Source organism: Symphalangus syndactylus, chromosome 11 (genome assembly GCF_028878055.3).
Source record: "Symphalangus syndactylus isolate Jambi chromosome 11, NHGRI_mSymSyn1-v2.1_pri, whole genome shotgun sequence".
NCBI classification, from domain to species: Eukaryota; Metazoa; Chordata; class Mammalia; order Primates; family Hylobatidae; genus Symphalangus; species Symphalangus syndactylus.
The window spans coordinates 98,702,104-98,715,320 of record NC_072433.2 but is presented as its reverse complement, the minus strand read 5'-3'; the positions used below and the strand labels follow the sequence as shown (position 1 = coordinate 98,715,320).

Sequence of the window (13,217 nt, the reverse complement as noted above, 5' to 3'; positions counted from 1 at the left end):
TTCCTGACTCTTGTCAAAGAATTTCTTGCCCTTGAGGGAAAGCCATGGGAGAGTGAAACAAAGAAAATTAGTAGAAGGCAATGAATGCCAAAAATGTCTTCTTGCATATAATTGTAATCAATTATTTCCCATTATTGTCAATATCCTTCCCTAGGATGTATCTTGACTGGGAAAAAAAGTAACTTGGAAGAGCTAAAGTAGTATAGATTTGCCATGCTGATTATTTTAAATGTAACCAGAATGCCTTTTGGGAATGCCAACTTTTTATAAGATGCAGTAGACACAACCCAAGGATAAAAACTTTCACATGGTTCTTTCAGATTTGATGTGCATTCATTAATAAAGTTGTCAGAACCCATTTCATCAAACCATAACATGAAACATTTATTCAATTATATTCAATTCTTGTCTTAGTCTGTTTTCTGTTGCTGTAACAAAACACCAGACTGGATAATTTATTTTAAAAAAGAAATATTTGGCTCATGGTTCTGGAGACTGGGAAGTCCAAGAGCCTGACATTGGAATTTGCTCAACATCTGGTGAGGGCCTTCTTGCTGCCTCACATTGTGATAGAAGGGTGGAAGGGCAAAAAGTGCATTTCAACTCACGTCCCTCCTCTTCTTATAAAGCCTTGGGTCCCATCATGGGGTCTACCCCATCAACGTATTAATTTGAGGATTAATTTTTCAACATATGAAACTTGGGAAACATACTCAAACCATAGTTGTTTCTACCATTTTATCTTATATTTCTTGTTTAATCATTCTCCAAAGCCAGTCAGCAGTATTCAATACCTGTACATAATTTTACTAGAGATATACCATGCCTTTTATCATTTTCCTGCTTTATACAAGAAATAGTGTATTGGTCATCTTGTTTTTATAACTTAAACATGGAAAAATCAATTATATTAGATCTTTATCTTAATTGTTTTTAGTGATCAGTTTCACAAGATATACTTTTAGTTCTCATTGATTTTTATAATATTCCTCAAAATAGCTATTTGAATTGAAAAATGAAAAACTTTTTCTGACAGAAAGTGTATCTGATTTGGCTGACTGGTTTGACAGTGAAGATTGGCCCTGCCAATGAGGTTTTATGACAGATATTTTTCATAAATGAGCTAAATCTGCAACTCCAAATTAGTGGCAATACATTTAAAACAAGAAATAAGATCAAAGCATTTTATCAAAAAGCATCGTTTTGGCAAACGTAATAAAACTAAAAATTTGTTTGATTTTCCTGCCATTGCTGGTGATATGGGTTTTAAAAGATGGGCCTAAGTACAAGTGTTACAGCACAATTAACAATAATTTGATAAATCTTAGTAAAGCTCTCTTGGTATACTTCCCAGAAATTGAGAAAGTAAATTATTCAAATTGCTGGAGAACAAATCTCTTTGCTAGTCAGGTGCTTCCTAGTTCACTGTTTAAAAGAAATGAAGAAGGACTTTATCAAATTGTCATGTGACCTAAGATTAAAAATATTTTTACTAATAGACCATTATACAAATGTTGACATATAACATAGAAGGAATTCAAAGAACTGAATTACATTGCTATAATAAAACGCTCTCAATTCCTTCAACTTACATCTATAAAAACAAAAAAATAGAAATAGAATTGATACTGACCCCTTATTTCAGCAGTAAGTAATGTTCATCTACTGATAAATGAACTAACTGAAGAAAGTTTATCATCTCATTAAAGGATGCATTTGCACTATAATTTTACTTGTTGTGCTTAATAATATGTTTAATCAGTAGTGTATTGATAATTCAATTGCATAGATTTTTTTAATTTTCAGAGCTTTATGGTAACAGAAAATAAAAGTAAAAAACTGAATTTAGGTATATTTCAATTGCGGATACATGTGATAGCATAAGCAGTATTTTCAAACAAAATGATGTTACATTGAGGTAAAGTTCTTTGGAGGAGGTTGAATAAAAATTTAAGTTCGAGTAGAAAAAGTCAGATTTCTAAAAGTTATGGAAGTATTTGTTTTTAAAAATGGAATGATGGTGGGTTACCCATTGTCATGGTGTTTAGATTCAACAGTATACATTATAGAAGAAATTCAAATTTTAACACTTATAATATGCCCCAAATTACATCCTTTAAAGTGTTTAAATTTATGATGAAAAACATTACTATTCATAAAAATTACATGACGGTACATACTTTAATACAATTCTTATAGGGGATATAAAAGCAAAAGAGTTTGAAAATCTCTGAGCTAGAAAAGAAACCTACGTGCTATGTTTTGAGGAAGTCACTCCTGGTCAGAAATACTTCCCGTCTAGTCTCAATGCCTGAAAATTTCTCCCATTAATTCTTTTTGATAGAAGCCTTGAAGGGCACTGGCCATTAATTTACTATACTGCAGGGACTAAGACCCTGAGGAAACAGCATCAGTGAATTTTGATGGGGAAGGGAAAGAAAGGTCCAGACTCTCGGTCAGAGGACAAGCAGGACAGGCTGGATGGCTTGGAGGCACTGACCACACAGGGGAGTGATGAAAGAGGGTCCCAGAGAAGATGTCTTCCTGGACTGCAAGTTCAATGAGTGTATAAAAGAAAGATCGGCAACTTTTCTTAGAGCCTTTACATCATTCCTCCTTGACAGTCAAATCTTTTTAGTGCTACTTTTTATTTATCCAGATTCTTCATCATATCTCTACCCAGCATATTCGAAAGGGCTGAGTCAATTATTCCCCCCGTAGAAGAAGGGGGAACAAGTCAGTGAGAGAAGTGGGATTATACCTCAGGTCGCAACCCTGTAGTACTTGAGATCCCAGTACACCTAAGAAAAGCCTATACAGCAGCAAGCAGCTCTTAAATCAGGGCAGAAAAAGAGGGTCATCTTTTCTTTTGTTGCATGTCTCCATTAGGCTTCCTTCTGAACACAACTTCATAGAAGGAATATGAAATTAATCAATTCCCTTGCACAGTGCATGGTGCCATTAATGCATGGCCTAGCTATAACCAGGAGATCCATGTGGCTATGTGAAAGCCTCATAGAGAATTCTAATCACTTCTCGGCCTTTTGGCTAAGATCAAGTGTAGTGGAGAATTCTAAGAATGCATTAATTTGCTGATTTCAAGTTGAGCAGCTTTATTTATTAGCTGCAACCTTTCTGAGTGCAATGCTGCTATTAATTTCCACCATCACATTGGTCCCAGCTGAGCTCAGGGCTGCACAGAATGAGCTGGCTCTTTCTCCAGTGCAACAACCTTTCACATCCTGCTCCCTTTGTCCTTTTAACAACCTCAGTTCCTTTAGGCAGTTTTTCTGTGACTGGTTTTCTGGGACTTTCACCACCACTATTGCCCTCTTACACAAACTCTTGTTTGCGACTGACCCAGCGTCCTTTTAAAAATGATAGCTGAGGCCTGGAAGGAATCAATGACAGAGACATCCACTGGAGGAACACACTGTATAGTGCTGTGGTTGTTAGGGGGTTCTAAGACATAACTAAATAGAAGGGAGTTACGAGTCCTATTAATGTCTAAACAGCTGCTGCAGAGCCCCAGGTGCTCTATTCTACCTATCACTTTGGGTAGTCCCAATCCTGAGCCACGTCTCTACTAGGGTCCTATATTAGTCTGTTTTCACACTAATTCAGGTAATAAGGAACTACCTGAGATTAGGTAATTTATGAAAAAAAGTGGATTAATTGATTCACAGTTCTGCAGGCTTAACAGGAAACATGACTGAAAGGCCTCAGGAAACTTACAATTATGGTAGAAGGCAAAGGGGAAGCCAGGACCTTCTTCACATGGTGACGAGAGAGAAAGAGTGAAGCAGCAGAGTGCCACACACTTTTAAACCATCAGATCTTGTGAGAACTCTATCACGAGACAGCACTAGGGGAATGGTGATGGTGAAAACCATTAAAAATTACCCCTATGATCCAATCAGCTCCTACCAGGCCCCACCTTTAACACATTGAGATTACAATTCCCCATGAGATTTGGGCGGGGACAAAGAGCCAAACTGTATCAGCTCCTAACTCTAGTGCTGGTCCTATGGCATCCTGAAAAAAGGCGAGACAGTCACTTCTTTTCTTGGGGGCCACAGACCACCTCCTGTTTTCTTTTTTCCCTGGGCTTCATGACAGTGTAACTGGATATCTGGGAGAAGGGAGTAGGCAAGGAACCTCATCAGGCCTACTTAGGGGCTGTCTCACTGGCTCATTCCTTAAAATCCCAGGGCTAGTTTCTGAAAAGCAAATGTTGCTCACAGAGCAGAGGAGTGCTGCTTTCTAGGACACAGAGGTAACTGGAACATTCCCATTTGTCATTAATAGCTAGGATTTACTCTGTCAGATGTGATAATGAGGGGGTATTTGATGTGAGTTCTTGAGGAGGACAATTAGCTCAGAGGGACATTAAAAAAAGTGTGATAGCAGCACCCAGGAAGGGTGTGAAAAACAGCTGCTTCCTGTTATTGCATATGCAGGACACTTGAGGGGTTGTCATATATATCATTTCACATATGGGCCTTCCACAACACTGTGAGGTCACCATGCTTGTCTCAGTTGAGGGATGATTAATTGCTCAGAGTGAAATATCTCATCCAGGATGGCAGGGCTAATCTTTACCTTTTCCATGCTACCACTTAGGAAACCTAACCTTGCCATTCAAACTTCCCCTTTTTTCATGACCTATCTTGCGGTATAAGAAGAAACATTAGAAACTAAGAAAAGTAGTCTCCAGAGAAACAGAACCAATAAGATTTATTATAAGGTATTGGTACACACAATTATGGAAGATGAGAAGTCCCACGATCTGCCACCTTCAAGCTGGAGACGCAGGAAAGCTAGTGTTGGTGTTTGAAAGCCTGAGAACAAATGGTGTAGATTTCAGTCCAGGTCTGAAGGCCTGAGAACCATGAGTACCAGTGAGAGAAGACTGATGTCCTAGCTCAGTCAGGTAGAAGGAAGATGATTCCAAATTCCCCTGGTTTTTTGTTCTATTCAGCTATCAATGGATAGGATAATGCCACTCACACTGGGGAGGGCCATCTGCTTTATTCGGTTTACCAATTCAAATGCTAATCTCTTCCAGAAACACTCTCACAGACACACCTGAAAGAATGTTTAATCAGACATCTGGGTCCAGTCAAGTTTACACATAAAATTAGCCACCACACTTCCCTCACATGTAAACTTGCTCTCAAAAAGTATATGTAATTCTTTGAACATAAGAACTGAAAACACCTGTCTTGGTTTTTATGAATGTATTTGTATAGCAGAAATCCTTAAACCAAAGAACAGGGTGCTAATCGTGAGATTTCAGGCATCAAAGATGGGAATTAAGAAACATGGGGCAGGATTTTACCCCTACATACATGGCAGAGAAGTTGTGGTCTTCTCTGAGCCTGACTTTCAGTAGAGTGGTGGCAGTCAATTGTTCCTGGGCAGGAGCACTCATGGCAGAAAAGCTTTTTCCCCTAGATTCCAGACTTCTTCAGTGTATTTATGAAGCGGATGTGTGCACCATCTGGTTGGGACATCTGTCACTGTGCTGATCTGCAGGGCTGATTCAACTAATCTGGCTGGTTAGGTGGCTGTCCCCATTCACCCTCACTACTCCACACAGCTTCCTCCCAAAGTGGTGTGGCAATTTGAGCAAGAAGGCCACTCCCTGGTCAAGGACACCTATCAGCTACACACAGAGAAACTTCTCTGGTTTGTTTTGTTGAAAAACTAATAGTGGACAAAAACAAATGACCTCTTACTTTTTGAAGGAAGGAAATGAAGTGACAGCTTTTTGTTCTTCCATGTCCCATACTATGCCTCTGTAAGGCATAAAAAGAGACAGCCTTTGTCCCAAAACTCTAGGCATGACAGAAGCAGCTATTCTCAAAGCTCACACCTGACTCCATCTCTGATACGGTGTTATCTGGGCTCCATCCTCTCTAGTCAGCCTGCATCTTCCTTGTTCTTATGATGAGGTGGGGAGAGGGACTTTGTCCTGCTGGTTGACTTAAGACCTTCTTCTGATAACAGGCATCAATGCTACAACTCCCACCTCAGTCATCTTCATAATCTCAGGCCAATGGGTATTCCTGACACTTTTCTTTCTAATAGTGAACTATCAAGAACAGAAAGCGTTATATATAGTGATTCTGAGAATTACCAGTCTTTCCTCCATCCATGATTATTTATGTGAAGGAAGTTAATGATGATAACTATGGGCCAGCCAATGATGTTTACGTAGAAAGTATCTGATTAGATAAGGCATAAGTCACTACCTGAGCAGAAAAATGGAGACTAATGTGGGAGGGATTTTCCCCTTTCTGCAGTCCCACATGATTTAGCTAGAAGTCAGAAGCAGCATTGGCCCTGCTCTTAACCAGCTGCTCTTTTATCTTGACAAGTTGTTTTTCTCATTTGTTGTATAGGAAGAATAATACCTGCTTGTCTATTGGAAAGGTGTACTGTGAGAATGGAAGGCGTGTTCCCAGAGTGGTGGGTGTGTGGGTTGTGCATTTTTCTTGACCAATAAATGAGAGGTGAAGGAATGAAGGACAGATATGGGAAAGGGTGGCAGGCCTGTGGCAATCATCCAGGTAGACAGCCTAGGAGATGGAATATGGGAAAGGTCAAGATACTGGCAGGGGCAGGAACAGGAAAGAAGGCAGAAAAAAAAAAAACTTCAAACAGGTGACATTGTGTGTCAACTGCAGAAAGTCCTTTGGGAGATGAGGACAGAAGAAAATGAAAAGAAATCTACAACCTGCATCCAATTTTGTTCTTGTAAGTACATGAAGAAATAGAGATAGAAGGTCAAGAGCAGAGGCAGCTTCCATGGGCCGGGGGTGTGTGGAGTGAGGAAGCAAATGGCAGGAAGATCTTCCCTATTCCAGAGTAGGTGCATGTCAGTATGATGGCCCACAAGACTGTGATATGGAAAGCCTGGCTATTGCTCAATTTGATGAGCCCTGGGGGCTACGTTTTGCCATCTTATTCCTATAAACAGAAAGTCTGAGGAGGGTCTCACACAAGTAGAAATGCCAAGTTCACTTTGAGCATTAGCGGGAGAAACAGGACCAGAATTTTTGGGAAAATCACGAAAGGAACAACTAAACCTATTTAAACCAAAGCTTCAGGAGTGGGATGATGAACGCTGAAAACTTTAATCATCACAGATAAAGCATCTTCTTGGGAGACAGTCTTTGGTAAAAAAAAAATTCGTGTAATTTCAGTCATGACGAGTCTATTCCAAGTGTTGAAGATCATGGCACAATAACAGGACAGCTGGGATGGCTGGCATTTTCAAGAACGTGGCATAAAAGGATTGGAGCTGAGCAGGGTACCTGTACCCAGAATACGAAGAAACTACCTGGGATGATAAAAGAAGCAGAGGCACTAAAAGGACTTATGGGGGAAGGAGATAGATAAGGAGTAAAGGTGATGTGTGCAAAAAAATAAACCTCAATAAAGACAGAATATTCACATGAAGATCAACAATAAATTCATAATTAGAAGGTGGCTCCTGTTGAAGAAAAAAGCTGGGAAATATCAGCCATATCAGGGAGTAAACTCTTATTCTGGGAAGAAGCCAACCTGGAATGAGTAGAAAAGGATGAAAGTGCCATAGCAAAAGTTGCAGCAGGTAGAATATCAGGCAGAGGATGTCAGGAGGAAAAAAGGGAAATGAGAACCTGTACTCAGCTTTAGAAAGGGCAGAGGAAAAGTTACATGATTGTATTGATCAGTGCAGAAAAATCATTTGATGGAATTCAAAACCCATTCATGAAAAAAAAAATTCTAAGAAAAATAGAAATAGAGAGGAATTTTCTCAACTGGATAAAAAGCATCTATAAAAAACTACAAAATTATACTTAATAGTAAAAGACTGAGGGTGTTGCTGGCAAGATGGCCGAATAGGAACAGCTCTGGTCTGTAGCTCCCAGCGAGATCAACGCAGAAGGCGGGTGATTTCTGCATTTCCAACTGGTACCCCATTCATCTCATTGGGACTGGTTAGACAGTGGGTACAGGCCATAGAAGGTGAGCAGAAGCAGGGTGGGGTGTCACCTCACCTGGGAAGCACAAGGGGTTGGGGAACTCCCTCCCCTAGCCAAGGGAAGTGATGAGGGGCTGTGCTATGAGGAACGGTGAACTCCGGCCTAGATACCATGATTTTCCCAGTCTTCACAACTGCAGACTAGGAGATTCCCTCTGGTGCCTACGTCACTAGGGCCCTGGATTTCAAACACAAAACTGGGCGGCTGTTTGGGCAGACACCAAGCTAGCTGCAGGAGTTTTTCTGTTTGTTTGTTGTTTTTTCATACCCCAGTGGTGCCTGGAATGCCAGCAAGACAGACCCGTTCACTTCCCTGGAAAGGGGTCTGAAGCCAGGGACCCAAGTGGTCTAGCTCAGCAGATCCCACCCCCATGGAGCCCAGCAAGCTAAGATCCACTAGACTGAAATTCTTGCTGCCAACACAGAAGTCTGAAGTTGACCTGGGCCACTGGAGCTTGGTGTGGAGAGGGGCGTCCACCATTACTGAGGCTTGGGTAGGTGGTTTTACCCTCACAGTGTAAACAAAGCTGCTGGGAAGTTCCAACTGGGCAGAGCCCTCTGAAGTTCAGCAAAGCCACTGTAGCCAGACTGCCTCTCTAGATTCCTCCTCTCTGGGCAGGGCATCTCTGAAAAAAGGCAGAGCCCCAGTCAGGGGCTTATAGATAAAACCACCATCTTCCTGGGACAGAGCACCTGGGGGAAGGCATGGCTGTGGGCACAGCTTCAGCAGACTTAAACATCCCTGCCTGACAGCTCTGAAGAGAGCAGTGGATCCACCAGCACAGTGTTTGAGCTCTGCTAAGGGTCAGACTGTCTCTTCAAGCAGATCCCTGACCCCTGTGTCTCCTGACTGGGAGACACATCCCAGCATGGGCTGACAGACACCTCATAGAGGAGAGCTCTGGCTGGAATCTGGTTGTGCCCCTCTGGGATGAAGCTTCCAGAGGAAGGGACAGGCAGCAATTTTTGCTGTTCTACAGTGTCCACTGGTGATACCCAGGCGAACCGGCTCTGGAGTGGACCTCCAGTAAACTCCAGCAGACCTGCAGCAGAGGGGCCTGACTATGAGAAGGAAAACAAACAGAAAGCAATAACATCAACATCAACAAAAAGGACATCCACTCAGAGACCCCTTTCGAAGGTCACCAACATCAAAGACTAAAGACAGATAAATCCACGAAGATGGGAAGAAACCAGCATGAAAAGGCTGAAAATTCCAAAAACCAGAACACCTCTTCTCCTACAAAGGATCACAATTCCTTGCCAGTAAGGGAACAAAATTGGACAGAGAATGAGTTTGATGAATTGACAGAAGTAGGCTTCAGAAGGTGGGTAATAACAAACTACTCTGAGTTAAAGGAGCATGTTCTAACCCAATGCAAGGAAGCTAAGAACCTTGAAAAAAGGTTAACTAGAATAACCAGTTTAGAAAAGAACATAAATGACCCAATGGAGCTGAAAAACACAGCACGAAAACTTCATGAAGCATACACAAGTATCAATAGCCAAATTAATCAAGTGTAAGAAGGGATATCAGAGACTGAAGATCAACTTAATGAAATAAAACATGAAGACAAGATTAGAGAAAAAAGAGTGAAAAGGAATGAACAAATCTTCCAAGAAATATGGGACTATGTGAAAAGACCATATATACGTTTGATTGGTGTACCTGAAAATGATGGGGAGAAAGGAAACAAGTTGGAAAACACTCTTCAGGATATTATCCAGGAGAACTTCCTCAACCTAACATGATAGGCCAACATTCAAATTCAGGAAATACCGAGAACCCCACAAAGATACTCCTCGAGAAGAGCAACCCCAAGATACATAATCATCAGATTCACCAAGATTGAAATGAAGGAATAAATGTTAAGGGCAGCCAGAGAGAAAGGTTCAGTTACCCACAAAGGGAAGCCCATCAGACTAACAGCAGATCTCTCAGCAAAAACCTACAAGCCAGAAGAGACTAGGAGCCAATATTCAACATTCTTAAAAGAATTTTCAATCCAGAAATTCATATCCAGCCAAACTAAGCTTCGTAAGTGAAGGAGAAATAAAATCCTTTACAGACAAGCAAATGCTGAGAGATTTTGTCAACACCAAGCCTGCCTTACAAGAGCTCCTGAAGGAAGCACTAAACATGGAAAGGAACAACTGGTACTAGCCAGTACAAAAACACACCAAATGGTAAAGATCATCGACAGTATGAAGAAACTGCATCAACTAACAGGCAAAATAACCAGCTAGCATCATAATGGCAGGATCAAACTCACACATAGCAATAGTAAACTTAAATGTAAATGGACTAAATGCCCCAATTAAAAGACACAGACTGGCAAATTGGATAAAGAGTCAAGACCCATCAGTGTGCTGTATTCAGGAGACCCATCTCATGTGCAAAGACACAGGTAAGCTCAAAATAAATGGATGGAGGAATATTTACCAAGCAAAGGAAAGCAAAAAAACAACAAAAAAAAAGCAGGGGTTGCAATCTTAGTGTCTGACAAAACATCCCTTAAACCAACAAAGATCCAAAGAGACAAAGAAGGGCATTACATAATGGTAAAGGGATCAATGCATCAAGAAGAGCTAACTATCCTAAATATATATGTACCCAATACAGGAGCACTCAGAATCATAAAGCAAGTTATTAGAGACCCACCAAGAGACTTAGACTCCCACACAATCATAATGGGAGACTTTAACACCCCACTGTCAATATTAGACAGATCAATGAGACAGAAAACTAACAAGGATATTCAGGATTTGAACTCAGCTCTGGACCAAGTTGATCTAATAGACATCTACAGAACTCTCCACCCCAAATCAAGAGAATATACATTCTTCTCAGTACCACCTTGCACTTCTTCTAAAATTGACCACATAATTGGAAGTAAAACACTCCTCAGTGAATGCAAAAGAATGGAAATCATAACAGTCTCTAAGACCACAGTGCAATCAAATTAGAACTCAGGATTAAGAAACTCACTCAAAACCACACAACTACATGGAAACTGAACAATCTGCTCCTGAATGACTACTGGGTAAATAACAAAATTAAGGCAGAAATAAGTAAGTTATTTGAAACCAGTGAGAACAAAGACACAATGTACCAGAATCTCTGGGACACATTTAAAGCAGTGTGTAGAGGAAAATTTATAGCATTAAATGCCCACAAGAGAAAGCAGGAAAGATCTAAAATTGACACTCTAACATCACAATTAAAAGAACTAGAGAAGCAAGAGCAAGCAAATTCAAAAGCTAGCAGAAGACAAGAAACAACTAAGATCAGAGCAGAACTGAAAGAGATAGAGACACGGAAAAACCTTCAAAAATCAATGAATCCAGGAGCTGTATTTTTGAAAAGATCAACAGAATACACAGATGACTAGCAAGACAAACAAAGAAGAGAGAAGAATCAAATAGATGCAATAAAAAATGATAAAGAGGATATCACCACTCATCCCACAGAAATACAAGCTACTATCAGAGGATATTATAAACACCTCTATGCAAATAAGCTAGAAAATCTATAAGAAATGGATAAATTCCTGAACAATACACTCTCCCAAATCTACACCAGGAAGAAGTCAAATCTCCGAATAGAACAATAACAAGTTCTGAAATTGAGGCAGCAATTAATAGCCTACCAACCAAAAAAAGTCCAGGACAAGTTGGATTCACAGCCAAATTCTACTAGAGGTACAAAGAGGAGCTGGTACCATTCCTTCTCAAACTATTCCAAACAATAGAAAAAGAGGGAATCCTCCCTAACTCATTTTATGAGGCCAGCATCATCTGATACGAAAACCTGACAGAGACACAACAAAACTAGAAAATTTCAGGCCAATATCTCTGATTAACATCTATGCAAAAATCCTCAATAAAATACTGGCAACTGGTGAGCCAAGATGGCTGAATAGGAACAGCTCCCGTCTACAGCTCCCAGTGTGAGTGACGCAGAAGACGGGTGATTTCTGCATTTCCATCTGAGGTACTGGGTTCATCTCACTAGGGAGTGCCAAACAGTGGGTGCAGGACAGTCGGTGCAGTGCACCACGCACGAGCCGAAGCAGGGCGAGGCACTGCCTCACTCGGGAAGTGCAAGGGGTCAGGTAGTTCCCTTTCCTAGTCAAAGAAAGGGGTAACAGATGGCACCTGGAAAATCGGGTCACTCCCACCCTAATACTGCGCTTTTCCAACAGGCTTGGAAAACGGCATACCAGGAGATTGCGTCCCGCACCTGGCTAAGAGGGTCCTACGCCCACGGAGTCTCACTGATTGCTAGCACAGCAGTCTGAGATCACACTGCAAGGCAGCAGCGAGGCTGGGGGAGGGGCGCCCACCATTGCCCAGGCTTGCTTAGGTAAACAAAGCAGCGAGGAAGCTCCAACTGGGTGAAGCCCACCACAGCTCAAGGAGGCCTGCCTGCCTCTGTAGGCTCCACCTCTGGGGCAGGGCACAGACAAACAAAAAGACAGCAGGAACCTCTGCAGACTTAAATGTCCCTGTCTGACAGCTTTGAAGAGAGTAGTGGTTCTCCCAGCACGCAGCTGGACAGCTGAGAATGGGCAGACTGCCTCCTCAAGTGGGTCCCTGACCCCCGAGCAGCCTAACTGGGAGGCACCCCCCAGTAGGGACAGACTGACACCTCACTCGGCCAGGTACTCCTCTGAGACAAAACTTCCAGAGGAACTACCAGACAGCTGAATTTGTGGTCTCACGAAAATCCACTGTTCTGCAGCCAACGCTGCTGACACCCAGCAAAACAGGATCTGGAGTGGACCTCTGGCAAACTCCAACAGACCTGCAGCTGAGGGTCCTGTCTGGTAGAAGGAAAACTAACAAACAGAAAGGACACCCACACCAAAAACCCATCTGTACATCACCATCATCAAAGACCAAAAGTAGATAAAACCACAAAGATGGGGAAAAAACAGAGCAGAAAAACTGGAAACTCTAAAAAGCAGAGCACCTCTCCCCCTCCAAAGGAACGCAGTTCCTCACCAGCAACGGAACAAAGCTGGATGGAGGATGACTTTGACGAGTTGAGAGAAGAAGGCTTCAGATGATCAAACTACTCCGAGCTACGGGAGGAAATTCAAAACAATAGCAAAGAAGTTAAAAACTTTGAAAAAAAAAATAGATGAAGGTATAACTAAGATAACCAATGCAGAGAAGG

At 41.5% G+C, this 13,217-nt stretch overlaps 1 long non-coding RNA gene and 1 pseudogene across 1 annotated transcript in view; one reads left to right on the top strand and one right to left on the bottom strand.

Annotated features, from left to right (window-relative positions):
* The window catches only part of LOC129492910 (uncharacterized), a 64,918-nt gene that overhangs the window by 2,779 nt on the left and 48,922 nt on the right, over positions 1 to 13,217 (bottom strand). The window lies entirely within an intron of this gene.
* LOC129457962 (uncharacterized) lies at positions 3,029 to 3,135 on the top strand (annotated as a pseudogene).